Source organism: Gekko japonicus, unplaced genomic scaffold (assembly GCF_001447785.1).
Source record: "Gekko japonicus isolate JY-2015 unplaced genomic scaffold, Gekko_japonicus_V1.1 scaffold3001, whole genome shotgun sequence".
In the NCBI taxonomy this organism is placed as follows: Eukaryota; Metazoa; Chordata; class Lepidosauria; order Squamata; family Gekkonidae; genus Gekko; species Gekko japonicus.
Genome location: NW_015174358.1, coordinates 151,047 through 165,162, shown reverse-complemented (window position 1 = coordinate 165,162; position 14,116 = coordinate 151,047).

Here is a 14,116-nt window from a genome sequence, read left to right as displayed (position 1 = left end):
AGAGGCGCGGGGGGGGGGAGCCACTGAAGGGAGAACGAGGAAGCCGGCTGCGCATGCAAGCGCAGTTCGGCCAGGAGCCTCGAATGCTGAAGACAGGCGCGTCGGCGATCCCACGGGCGCGCTTGCTGCGGCGTTTCAGGTAAGTCCTGCTCTTTTGCAGGTTCTTTTGTGATGCACATTTTCGGCCTGAAGGGCCGGATCGGGGACGGATGCGTGCCGCTTCCCAGATGTTGCGGTGGGATTGCGCCCGTTTGCTGCGCCCCCGATCCAGCCCTGTTCCGGCCCTAAACCTCCCGTGTGACCGGGGCCATAGATGGTTATGTGGCAGTACCATTCTAGGTTTTTTCAAAGTCTTAGGATGCCTCTAAAGTAAAGGTAAAGGTTTCCCTTGCTCGAAAGCTAATCGAATCCAACTCTAGAGGGTGGTGCTCATCTCTGTTTCCAAGCCGAAGAGCCAGGAACTGCCAAACTACAGACCTTCTGGTCTGCAGCTCAGTGTCTTAATCTCTAAGCCACCACAACCCCTAGTTCAATATTAATAAAATAAAACTAAGTTCTACGGGGAAGGGTGACAACTTTCAGTGAGCTGAATGGAAAGCATAAATCATAGCAAATTTGGGCCTCATTGGACAGAAACTTTTCAGTCTTTGACATCTGGCCCACTGTAATTATTAATTGCTTTTCCTGAATAAGATGGCTACACATTATCTTGCGCACTGTTCCATTGATTGGAGAATTCAGTGAGATTACTGAGGCACATTCTTGTGCAGAATATAATCTTGCCGATTCTAATATCTTCATTGTATCCATCTTCTCGCAGAGATGGAGGTACTTGACTATAGTGCAGGGATTCTTCGCTATACATGAACAGATTGTGTCTCTTTGTGGGAAAAGAGAACATTTAACAGGCCTTCATATGCATTTTTGCAAACTTCTGCAATTGGGGATGCTTCTGTGTAGTAACAGTTCATTCTGGTGAAGTTTTTAACTTTTTCTTTTCCACAACACAACACGGGGTGGACTCACACCAGCATTTTTAATGTATAACGCCCCCAAACTTATTTTCCCCCATTGTCGTTTTACTGTAGTGAACTTGTAAAGCATACTGGAACATATTGCCATGCAGTGATGTTATCTCAGTTTCAGAGTGGTTTATAATCCCTTTCCCTTCCCCTCCCCACAACAGACACCCTGTGAGATAGGGGGGCTGAGAGAGGTCTTGAGAGAACTGCCTTTGAGAGAACAGCTTCGAGAGAACTTGTGACTGACCCAAGGTCACACCAGCAGCTGCATGTGGAGGCGTGGGGAATCAAACCCAGTTCTCCCAGATTAGAGTCCGCGCTCTCCACCACTGCACCAAACTGGCTCTCTGTTTCTGAAGGCTGAAAGATTTCTACCCGTGGACTCAGAGCATGACTTTCTTGTATCCCCCTTCCACTGTACTCTAAGGAATTTATGAAATACAGTGGAAGGAGGGAGGAGGTGCTTAGTAGGAGGAAATCCTTCCACCTGTGGGAAAATACTGGCAGATCCAACCCATGGCAATGATTTCCTCATCCTAGCTATTACAGTATTGAAATAATTTATCAAATATTCCTTCCTCACAAATGATTTATCCTTCTTTCCATTGCTAACAGTGCAATTCTAAGCGAAGTTACAACCTTCTTCGCCCGTTGACTTTAATGGAAATAGAGTGGTATAACTCTGTTTAGGATTGTATGGTAAATCTCACGAGTATACGTAAATCTCAATCATATTAGAAATAACCACCTTTTTGGTTTGCCACTGTTCAATTCTTGGTATGTTGCTTCTTTTCCAGTATTGCTTCCTTATTGCTTTAATTGAATTGAATACATCCTTTTGTGTTCCTGTTTGCTTTAAGTAATCTAAGATTAGAATCTCCAGATCTGAGTATGCCTCAGTGACAATAATTTCTTTAATGTTATTTAAAATCTGGCACCAAATAGTCTGCACATGGAGACGTGTCCCCTAAAATCACAACACAAGCGGTATGAGATGCTATTTGTCTTGTAGTAATTTATGGTAGTTTTCCGTTAATAAAGATGTTGGGATAATACCATCCTTAGTTCATATACACGTGTTCATATCTTATTTATTATATCTGTCCAAGTCTGTATCCAACCCCCCATATACTTTTATACTCACTATATCAATTGTAACTTTTTAAAGTTGTCAAATTACTCATAGTATAGAATTATTTTTGCACTAGACCAATAATCCTTAACGACTACCAGGGTTTTGATCTTTGTAGCAAACAGAGGTTAATCTTAACCATTAAGAACTTCCTGGTTCATTACATCTGGCTCACACTGTTCTGTTCTGTTCTAAACTATGGATTATCAAGATAGATGGTGTAATATTTTGGGGTCCAGAAATAGAGACAAGCAGAGTAAGAAATGAGGCTTACAACAACTTTAGTGGGGAGATCAGCTGGCAGTGCAATCCTGTGAAGAGTTACACCAGCCTAAGCTAATTGATTTCAATTTGCTTAGACTGGAGTAACTCTGGATAGGATTGCACTATTATACATCTTGTACTGCAGTCTGTAAGCTTTTTTTCTAAAACAAACGAATGGGCTTTTCTGCATTCTCATTTTCCTCGCTTGTAAATTCCTGTTTCTTCATGTGTGTATGTGTGTGTGGGGGTGTCTGTTCCATATGCATTTTGTTCCCTCTAGTGGTCAATTCGATATTACATTGGTGTATGTCCGGCATGACAACCTGCAGTTTAAATCTGCTGGGGGATAATGCTGGATATAAACCAGTGTAATAAAAATCGACTTCTAGAGGAAGCAAAATAGATTTGGAACAGACCCCCCCAAAAAAGAAAGCAACAGGAACATACAAGCAGGAGAATGAAAATGTGGAAAAGCCCACGGTTATGCGATCTTAGGGCAAGACCACAAATGACCAATTTCTTAACTGGTCTTGGAAGGGAACCTTCAGAATTGGGAACGGAAGTGAAATTAAGATTTCAGTTAGCACTGAGATTTTATGCAGAAGTCAATTTTTTGGACACCCCTACCTACGCTGACCCTCCTTGCCTCCATTTAGACTAGCAGGGATCAGTAAAGCTTGGAGGTGTCAGGTTTAATTCAAAAATGCCTCCATCTGGCCCTATCTAAAGCTGTGGCACATTCCCTGTGTTTAGAATTACATTTGATGAGCATTCCATTTTTCAGCTTGAAAAAAGCAGTGTAAAATTCGTAGTGTGAAGCCGAAGGATTATTCTCAGTAGGTATTTCGGGGTACTGTTGAATTTCTTTTTTAAATGCCTTTTGGGACAGTTACTCAGGAAGTGTTTTTCAGACAGCAAAAAAAAAAGAGTCAACCTGTAATTTTTCAGTACCTACGTAGATTAGGCAGAGTAGAGTTCATTTAATTGGGAAAATGACGAAAAACGGGCTAAGTTCAAACATTCCCGTTCTTTGGGAGATGAAAGGGATATTGAAAGACAGGACTGCCGGCTGCAAGCAGTTACCGTCATGTTTGAAAAGGAAATGTGAGGTATTCCATCTGTCGCTGATCATATTGGGCTGGATCCAGTGGGTGGGGCTCACAGAGGAGAACTGCCCAATTCCCCATTCCTACTGCAGCCTACTGGACCCTCTGGCATTCCGTCCCTGGGAGACCCTCAGGAACAGCACATGGTAAGGGTTGGGGTGGGGACTTCAGTGGAAGAAGAAATCGGTAGAAATTGTCCTCGACTGCCAGTGGCATGTGCTGTCAGGCTAGTGGAGTGGCACCGTTGGCATCGAGAGCCAGTTTGGTGTAGTGGTTAAGAGTGTGGACTCTAATCTGGGAGAACCGGGTTTGATTCCTCACTCCTCCACATGCAGCTGCTGGGGTGACCTTTGGTCAGTCATAAGTTCTTTCAGAGCTGTTCTCTCAGGAGCAGTTCTCAGAGCTCTCTTAGCCCCGCCTACCTCACAGGGTGTCTGTTGTGGGGAGGGGAAAGGGAAAGGAGTTTGTAAGCTGCTCTGAGACTCCCTTGGGTAGTGAAGGGCAGGGTATAAATCCAATCTCCTTCTCCTACTGGAAGCAGAAACATTTCTCTTTAACATGAGAGCCATGCATCTGAGCAAGATATTTCTTCTTGGTGCCTGAAGGTGAACCAGGACTATAGTATTAAATGTTCAGGGCTTGTTCATCTGGATGCTTAGTGGTTCTTTAGAACTGACAAGTCTCTTGTGTTGCTTGGTTACAACAGCCATTTATTGGACGTGGAAGCAAACTATAAAGCACAACTAAGAAATGTTCCCTTTTTTACTTTGTATATTGTAAATTACTGTATTTAAAAAAAATACTGCAGTGTTCTACTGAAAATATTTGAAAAAATAAATAAGGTGGAATATATTTACTTCCAAGCATGTAGCTCTTGTCAGTTTGCAAGCAATTAAATATATTCCATCTGAGTACTGGGTATGGCAGCTTGCAATCCGCACATCTTGCTGACATATATTGCCTTTCAGCTTTTCAAAGTAGATGGTCGGTGAAGCTGTTATTAAAGAAAGACAGGACTGCCGGCTGCAAGCAGTTACCGTCATGTTTGAAAAGGAAATGTGAGGTATTCCATCTGTCGCTGATCATATTGGGCTGGATCCAGTGGATGGGGCTCACAGAGGAGAACTACCCAATTCCCCATTCCTACTGCAGCCTACTGGGCCCTCTGGCATTCCGCCCCTGAGAGACCCTCAGGAACAGCACATGCTAAGGGTTGGGGGTGGGTGGGGACTTCAGTGGAAGAAGAAATCGGTAGAAATTGTCCTCGACTGCCAGTGGCATGTGCTGTCAGGCTAGTGGAGTGGCACCTTTGGATCGAGAGCCAGTTGGGTGTAGTGGTTAAGAGTGTGGACTCTAATCTGGGAGAACCAGGTTTGATTCCCCACTCCTCCACATGCAGCTGCTGGGGTGACCTTGGGTCAGTCATAAGTTCTTTCAGAGCTGTTCTCTCAGGAGCAGTTCTCAGAGCTCTCTTAGCCCCGCCTACCTCACAGGGTGTCTGTTGTGGGGAGGGGAAAGGGAAAGGAGTTTGTAAGCTGCTCTGAGACTCCCTTGGGTAGTGAAGGGCAGGGTATAAATCCAATCTCCTTCTCCTACTGGAAGCAGAAACATTTCTCTTTAACATGAGAGCCATGCATCTGAGCAAGATATTTCTTCTTGGTGCCTGAAGGTGAACCAGGACTATACTATTAAATGTTCAGGGCTTGTTCATCTGGATGCTTAGTGGTTCTTTAGAACTGACAAGTCTCTTGTGTTGCTTGGTTACAACAGCCATTTATTGGACGTGGAAACAAACTATAAAGCACAACTAAGAAATTTCCCTTTTTTACTTTGAATATTGTAAAGTACTGCAGTGTTCTACTGAAAATATTTGAAAAAATAAATAAGGTGGAATATATTTACTTCCAAGCATGTAGCTCTTGTCAGTTTGCAAGCAATTAAATATATTCCATCTGAGTACTGGGTATGGCAGCTTGCAATCCGCACATCTTGCTGACATATATTGCCTTTCAGCTTTTCAAAGTAGATGGTCGGTGAAGCTGTTATTAAATCTGACCTTTCATTGTTAAGGAACCTTTTGCTGGAGGCATTGTTTCTCGTGGTGTGTTTGCTCATCCCACTATTACTTCCAAGAAACAGATGTTGCAGAGTTTGTTACTGAACTCACAGGAAACTTGTTTAACCTGCAGGTGAGGCTGGGGACATTAAAATGGCTCTGGAACAGGTCGGTTGGCTCAGGTTGCCACTTGCCACCAGTGGCTCTCCAGGGCAGTAGCCCATCGAGAATTTTTCTAGTAAGTTAAAGGGACAGTCCATCCCTGTTGATGAGAGGCTAGGCAAGCATGGTGTAGTGGTCAGTGAGTCAGACTAGGATCTGGGATAACCAGATCCTCTACTCTGCCATAGAAGCTTTCTGGGTGACGTTGGACCAGTCCCACCCTCTCAGCCTCACCTACCTCATAGGGTTGTTGTTGTGTGAGGATAAAATGGAAGAGAGGTGAATTATGTCAGCCACCTTCGAGTCCCCATCGGGGAGAAAGGTGGAGCATAAATGAAGTAAACAAAGTAAATAGATGAACACGTGTTCGTACCTCCAGCGTACCACTTTCAGTTGTCTTAAGGCCATTGTCTGCTTCTAACTTAAGTTGTTTCCCCAACAAAGTGGCAGTCCTGTCATCCGTGGCCTATTAGGCACGGGTGTTTTGCCCTGCTTTCACTGTGCATGGCTGTCAGGTTTTCTTTTTCGTTCTCTATCGTTTCTCCTCCCTTCAGTGCTCAGTTCGCTTTCCGTTCGCTGTTTCCCTGGGTTTACTGAGAGTGCTTTTGTGTGAGTTTTCCCCTTGCTTTGCTTCAAAACTGAAGGTAATTCAAAAGCATACGGATTCCCTCGGGTTTCCCCTCCGCCCATTCCCCACCCCTCGAAGGCCACTCCATCACCCACATCTAAATTTTTTTAAAAGCAACACGAGTCTAGTGATATGAGACTGTCGCTTGTCTGAGATCTCTGGGGGGGGGGGGAAAGAAATGACTCTTGGCTGGGCTGCCCTCTCCCGGTGCCTGGTTTAAACTGTGTGGCAGGGGAAGGCACAGCGATCCCAGCTGTACTGCCCTGTCCCACCGCCCAGTTTAAATCGGGCAGCGGGAGAAGGCAGCACATAGCTGCTCCTGCAGGTTGCCATCGGCTCTCCACAGACACAGTGATACCAGCAGAGCTGCCCTTCTTTTTTTGGTTGTAGCTGCAGAACAAATATACCGGAGGAAAAAAGAATGGTGCGTACTGCAGGCACAGAATCTGAACACAAGCTTGAAGGCTGTGCATGCGTAATAGTCCAGTTATTCAAAACTCCTGCTGACTTCGGTGGGACTGATATATGGGCACCAGAATTGCAGCTTAATTTTTAGTATTTACCAAAAATCCTTTGAAGCATGTTACCTTTACTTCTCATGTCCTGGCCCTCTCCCTTAAGTCATTATTTCTTGCAGTGTTTTCTTTGATGATCTGCCATGGAGCATTTAGCTAGAACAAAACAGTCAATGAAATAATTATATTACGGAGAAAAGTCCCATACGAATCCATTTAATCCCCCCCCCCCGGAATTGTATATCATTTGATCAAACATGACATATATGGTTTTGTTTTGGAAGATACTTATTGTATCGGCTGAATCTTTTGTTTGAACTAACCTTATTTCTTTTTCATAGCTTTAAAAATATTTGCTATTATAAAATTGCAAGACAAGAAGATAAAACGATTTATGAGATCAAATTATCTTTTAATGTTTTACATCTCAAAAATATTTCATGTTTATAGGATGAGTATAAGATAATGTCATAAACTGATCAGACTATATGAGATTGTGAGATGCAAAACAGCTGCTGTTTGTGAATTCTGGTTTGAACCCCAGCCAAGGGTCCTCTGGATGCTATAGCAGCATCCATTAGGTCTTAAATGGCTGTCAGTTAACATCACTAGGGCTGTGGTCACACGAGCAGTTTGCGCTGATATCATCGTGGTATCTTTGCGGACATAAGGAGCGTGACCAGACGACAACATATGCCTTCCGCGCCCCAGTCATCGGCACCCATGTTCGTAGCGTCCTGGAAGTGGAGTTTGCTGACGCTGGGAAAGTCCAGTCTTTATGCGTGCCAGCGCTTCCACCCCACATTTCCTGATGTCTGAACCCTCCTGTTGCAAAGTTAAGCTGTTTGGGAAGTCTGAACCTTCCCTTCTGTTTCTGTCTCCTTTGTTTGTTTTTGATCAGGTAGTATGTGCGCACAAGCGCATAAACGCCTATGGCGTTGTCAATCACCGTGTCTAAGTAGTCATTCTGGATCCGCAGTCCCCGGGGGAGTTGTTTTTGAGCAACAAATCCCCCCCCCCAAACCCTCTCTCCTGTTTCTGTGTCAGCGTTGCTGTTTGAGAGCATCCCACGATTGACACAAGGGTAAATGCACTGAAGTAAATGGAACTACTGTAATGTAAATCTGCACTTTACCCCGCCCATGTATTCTAAGGAAGAGAGGCACAGGGGAGGAGGCTGAGGGGCCGGAGTACTTGGCAGAGGGATTGTGGAGCTGTCAAAAAGGACCCGGAGCTTCGGATACACGCTTATGTGCATGGGTGAAAGACACACACACACAAAAGGATGCCACAACAATCTGAATAATCGACCATGGGGGGAGTGCAGGGTGAAGTTGGTTCAGGGTGGGATGTCTCATCAAAACTTCCCGCAAATATTTAAACCGCCGCAAACAGAGGCACGGCCAAATCACACCAAGCCTCCATTGTGACCACAGCCTAGGTGAACAGGAAAACAACTGTGGCTGTTCCTTCCTACTAGTTAATTTGATTGGTCTGTGCGTATCAGTAGGGCAGTGAAATGGAGCCACCCACAGTCAAAGCAGGACATTCCGCAGTCTTGAGGGATTTCTGTGGTATGCCACGGAAAATATTAGGTTGTAAATTAAAACGGAGGACCCCAGCGTGCCCCCAGAGCAGCTTACATCACTCTCCTCTCCCATTTTATTCTCACAACCACCTTGGGAGGTAAGTCGGCCGAGGGTGTGTGACTTTTCTAAGCTCACCCAGCAGGCTTCCTTGGCAAAGTGGGGATTCAGAGCTGGGTCTCCCAAATCCTAGTCTGATGCCGTAACCACTATACTACACTAGCTAATGCAACTGAATAGTTTAGATCAGGGCTTCCCGACCTTTTAAAGCCCATGGGCACCTTTGGAATTCTGACACAGTGTGGTGGGTGGAGCCACAAAATGGCTGCCACATGAGGCGGAGCCAGCCACAATATGGCTGCCACAAGAGGCGGAGCCAGCCCCAAAATGGCTGCTGCGGTTTCCCTTCAGTCATGTAGTGAAGATCCTTGAGCTGTGGTGACAGCCAGTGTTCCCTCTAAGCTGAGTTAGTGTGAGCTAGCTCAGTTTTTTAGCCTCTGGCTCACACATTTTTGTCTTAGCTCAGAAAGGATGGCTCCAGAGCCAACTAATTGATGCAGCAGCCAAATCGCTCGCTCACAACTTTAATGCCAGTCGCTCACCAAGTAGACTTGTTGCTCACAAGACTCCACAGCTTAGAGGGAGCATTGCCAGCTGCTGCCAAAACAATGTTTTAGAAATTTTTCATAGCAAATCAAATCTCCAGTGGCCAATTAGAAGCCTCGCTGGGCAAAAGCCCCATATGGTTCTACCCGCTTTCCAAAAACACTTGGTGGGCACCAGTTGAGGTGTCAGCAGGCACCGCAGCACCCACGGGCATCATGCTGGGGACCCCTGGTTTAGATATTATTTTTAGGGAAGCCTGGAAAGATCTCACGTTCTTCATATTCCTTGGCACACTAACGTAAGTAAACCTTTATGTTTTGTTTAATCTGCTGAAATGGAATTGAGTCACAGCAAGTCATATTCCCTAATCCGTTTATCTATAAGACGGAAATTTGCTTCCGTCAGGCACATTTTTAGGAAGTCAGTTTGTTGTGCAGCTACTTTTATCATAAGCTGCTGCAGTGATATGTAGAAAACTATCGGAACAGGCGTATGTGGGTGTGCGTGTCTGCAAATACGGTGCATTTGGGATGTTAGACAGCCCCTTCTCTCGTTGGAAATGGTTTCTGCTAGCTGACGGAGGAAGGTCGTCTGATGTTTCTTGCTGTACCCTGAGGATATATTCCCAGATCCTAGATTTCTTCTCCCAGTCTCTCAAAAAGCCACAGAGATTGGAGCAACTCCCCCCTGCAACAAAATTAATTCTATTCTTGAGACTTTTACTTGTCACTCGGGAAACATAACGTTGCATACTTTGTGGGTGTTACGGGATTGAAGCTTAATAACGACTGGTTTAAAATTTGGGGAACATGGAATTGACTCTTTTGCATATCAAGTAAGACCTTATGTCATAAATCAAAAACATAGGGAGTTAGAAAGACACATTGGTGTTCAGAGCACTAATGTGAAACGTAATGATGTCTGGTTTGAGAAGATTTCTGGGTATATTTATGTATTTAAATCATTCATGAGCCACCCTTCTTCCTTACAGAGCTCAGTACAGAAAAAAACACACAAAGTACATTAAAAACATAAAAACCAACATTTAAAATCACAACTCAGACCTGCTAGTAAACATAACCAAATGCAGTCTTAAATAAAACCAGGGGTCATTTCCTGTAGGAGCGCACAGGAGCGGAGCTCCGGCAGTAAAGAGCCCAGGGGGCGGGCACATGCAACAAGCCCCGCCCCCTGCTCCCAGCAGCCCTGGGCCACAAGGAGCAAGAAGCAGCCTGGTTAGTTGCAGTGGGCGTTGCCCTCTGACACACTTCCGGTGATGCCAGGGGGTGTGGCATATGCAAATTAGTTATGCTAATGAGCTCCTCCACCTTTTTTTATCAAATGACCCCTGAATAAAACCATCATCAACTGCCTCCTAAAGATGGAAAGTCAAGGGGCCTGGCACTGGGGAGGTTGTTCCATAATCATGGGGCTGTCTCTAACCTGTGTTGCCCCAAACATGAAAGGTGCCCACCGAATGAGCTTCTTTGATGGATGAGACAGTCAGGAGGACCTTTCCTAGTGCTCTTAACATATCAAAGCTTTCTCTCTCCAGAGTCTACTTTGCACCTTCTTTGGCTGCCCAGGTTTCCCCCCACCCACCCCGGGGTGCAAAGTTGCAGACAGATAAGAAAAAATGAAAATGTAGAGACAAAAGGACAGGTCTTTAGAGGTCTAATAATCGTGATGCCAGGGGGTGTGGCATATGCAAATAAGTTATGCTAATGAGCTCCTCCGCCTCTTTTTTTAACCAAATGACCCCTAAATAAAACCATCATTACCTGCCTCCTAAAGATGGAAAGTCAAGGGTGCCTGGCACTGGGGAGGTTGTTCCGTAATCGTGGGCTGTCTCTAACCTGTGTTGCCCCAAACATGAAAGGTGCCCACCGAATGAGCTTCTTTGATGGATGAGACAGTCAGGAGGACCTTTCCTAGTGCTCTTAACATATCAAAGCTTTCTCTCTCCAGAGTCTACTTTGCACCTTCTTTGGCTGCCCAGGTTTCCCCCCACCCACCCCGGGGTGCAAAGTTGCAGACAGATAAGAAAAAATGAAAATGTAGAGACAAAAGGACAGGTCTTTAGAGGTCTAATAATCAAAACCAGGGGTTTTTTTGTAGAAAAAGCCCAGCAGGAACTCATTACCATAATAGGCCACACCCAATAGCAGAAACATATTAGCATATTGGGCCACACCCCTGATAGCACCACTCATTAGCATATTAGGCCGCACCCTCGTTACCAGAAGTGTGGTCATCCAGCCACACACACCTTTTGCTTTGTATTCTGTTTACCTTGTTTGTTGTCAAAACCCAGGGCCTTTTTTTGTAGCAGGAACTCCTTTGCATGTTAGGCCACGCACACATATGTGAGCCATTCCTAATGAGTTTCTGCTGTTGGGTGTGGCCTATTATGCTACTGAGTTCCTGCTGGGCGTGGCCAACTCAGGAGCCAGCCGGAACTCTGTTCATGTGCGTTCCTGCCCAAAAATAGCCCCGATCAAAATAAATTACAAAAAGACTTTCGCTGAGTTTTTGCAGGGTACTTTGCAGGTTACTTTCTACAACCCAGTATTTGTCAATTCATTGGAAGGCTTCTGCATGGAGCCCTCTAGTAGCCCTGAGCTGGGTCCTTTCCGCATTCACCTGCCAGTCCAGATTTTCTCAGTGTTCGAGTCGAGGCAATTTAAGTCCACGGCAAAACAGCATCCAAATAACCTGGGTCAACAGCAGGCTGAAACCCGGGCTGACCACTGAAGGGAGGTAGTGTAATGAAGAATGGGGGGGAAACCCGGAATAAAAAGACGGTTGGACTTGATTTTAGTTCAGAATGGAGACCTGGATTAAACAGAAAGTTGAAGTCAGTTGTAGTGCAGAATTGCTTGGAGGACACTGCGGTGAACATGGATTAAAAGGAGAGAGCAGAAGATGGCCCAGGCTAGCTCGATCTTGTCAGATTCTGAAAGCTAAGCAGGGTCAGCCCTGGTTAGCATTTGAGTGGGAGACCTCCAGGTATTACCAGAGTGGTGACGTGGAGGCAGGCTGTGGCAAACCACCTCTGAACGTCTCTTGCCTTGAAAACCCTACGGCACTTTCCGCCACCACTCTAATAACATGTCTGCAAGTCTGCTTTGAATGTGATACTTGCAGTCAGAACAGAAGGCCTTACCCATGAGACATTGCAGAGTCCCAACCCATAGCAGTTCGAAAGCAAGAAATTGCAAGTAGACAAATAGGTGCCGCTTCGGTGGGAAGGTGGCAGTGTTCCGTGCGCCTCAGTGTTTAGTCATGCCGGCCACATGGCCATGGAGAAGTCTTCGGACAGTGCTGGCTCTTCGGCTCGTAAACTGAGATGAGCACCACCCCCTAGAGTCAGATTCGACTAGCTTTCGAGCAAGGGAAACCTTTACCTTTACCTTTAGCCTTCCATTTAAACTGGGCCCTCAGCCTGCACTGTTCACATACAAGAGGTTGGTAGACGGGATGGATGTTGTGTTGGCATGTTAATGTTGGGACACGTAGCAGGGTTAGGAACATAAGAACATAAGAGAAGCCAATGTTGGATGAGGCCAATGGCCCATCTAGTCCAACACTCTGTCACACAGTGGCCAAAAATACCAGGTGCCATCACAAAGGCCCCCGTCACACGGGCCAGATATCGTGGGGGGGAGGCGTGGCTGTTTGCCCCAGGGCAAAATTACGCGCGATTGCGCGATCAGATGTCCCGTGGAGGTCCCGTGGGTAGGGGGGTGGTGCCGATCACAGGACAATCCTGCGGCATGGCAAAGAAGCAGCGCGGTGCGGCAAACGGGTTTGTTTTTTTCTGTACACCAAAGTATGCGCATGCTCCGTTGGGTGCTTGTGGACATCCATGGAGACTTGGGGGGAAAAACCTTTTTGCAAGGGGACATGGGCGGGCGCTGGATGCCACCGGAAATGCGATCAGATGCCCACCCTTGCCCCGTGGTTACCAGAAACTAGTACCTCGGAGGTACTAGTTTTTTACCCCGCATCTTCGGCAGGAAACCTTGGGTGAGCCACGGGAGCTCTATGCTTCCCAGATGTGGCGGTGAGATTGCACCCGGAAAATCCGCCTATCTTCCGTCTCTCTAGCATGGCTAATGTTCTGTGTGACCGCAGCCAAAGGTGGAAAATGTCTTGTAGCTGCCCTTAGACTATTTAAGGCCAAATCTCTCACTCAACTTAACTTTGGAGCCCCCATCAATATTACATCTAATTACAAGAAACTGGACACAGTCAAAGGAAAATTTTTGAGATCTGTTCTTCAGGTACCCAATGGCATTCCAAATGCACTTATTTGAATTGAAACGGGAATGATTACTGCGGGGGCAAGGTTATGGATCATGGTGATTCATTATTGGCTGAAACTAGTTCTTCTTTCTAACAGGCTGACATGTTTAATATTACAAGACACCTTTATACCCCCCTGGCTTAAGGCTATAGAGGAGAAACTCCCTTATTTTGGCTTCACAAAACAATACCTGTGTTCCCTTGCCTATGACAAAGCTAGAGAAATGATAAAACAGAGGATTACGGATATTGATAGGCAGAACGATATAGGTAAAACTGAGAAATGGCACACAGTTCTTGACCCCATCAACAGAGTAACTCCTATGGCCTATTTCTACCATCTGTCAAACCACAAATATAGGAGAACATTTACACTTATGTGCTGGGATGCTCTGCCCTTAGCGAATACAGAGGGAAAGTATAAGACAATCCCATTCGAGGAACGGATATGCCCCTGCTGTAATTTAGGCATTGAAAATCCAGAACATATTATGTTCGACTGTGAAGCCTATAATAATCTCCGGAAATCTCTTCCATTCCCCAAGTTCTTACCTCTAACCAGTAGGCAAAGAACCCGTATTATGAAAAACCTCCTTTCAGATAGGCACTCGGAGGTAACACACCAAGTGGCTAGATTTGGATGGAGTGTTTTAAGAATTAGAAAATCTATAATAACACAGCAAGCTAAATGTTAATGGTTTTATTGTTAACCATCTACCTCCTAAGGAATT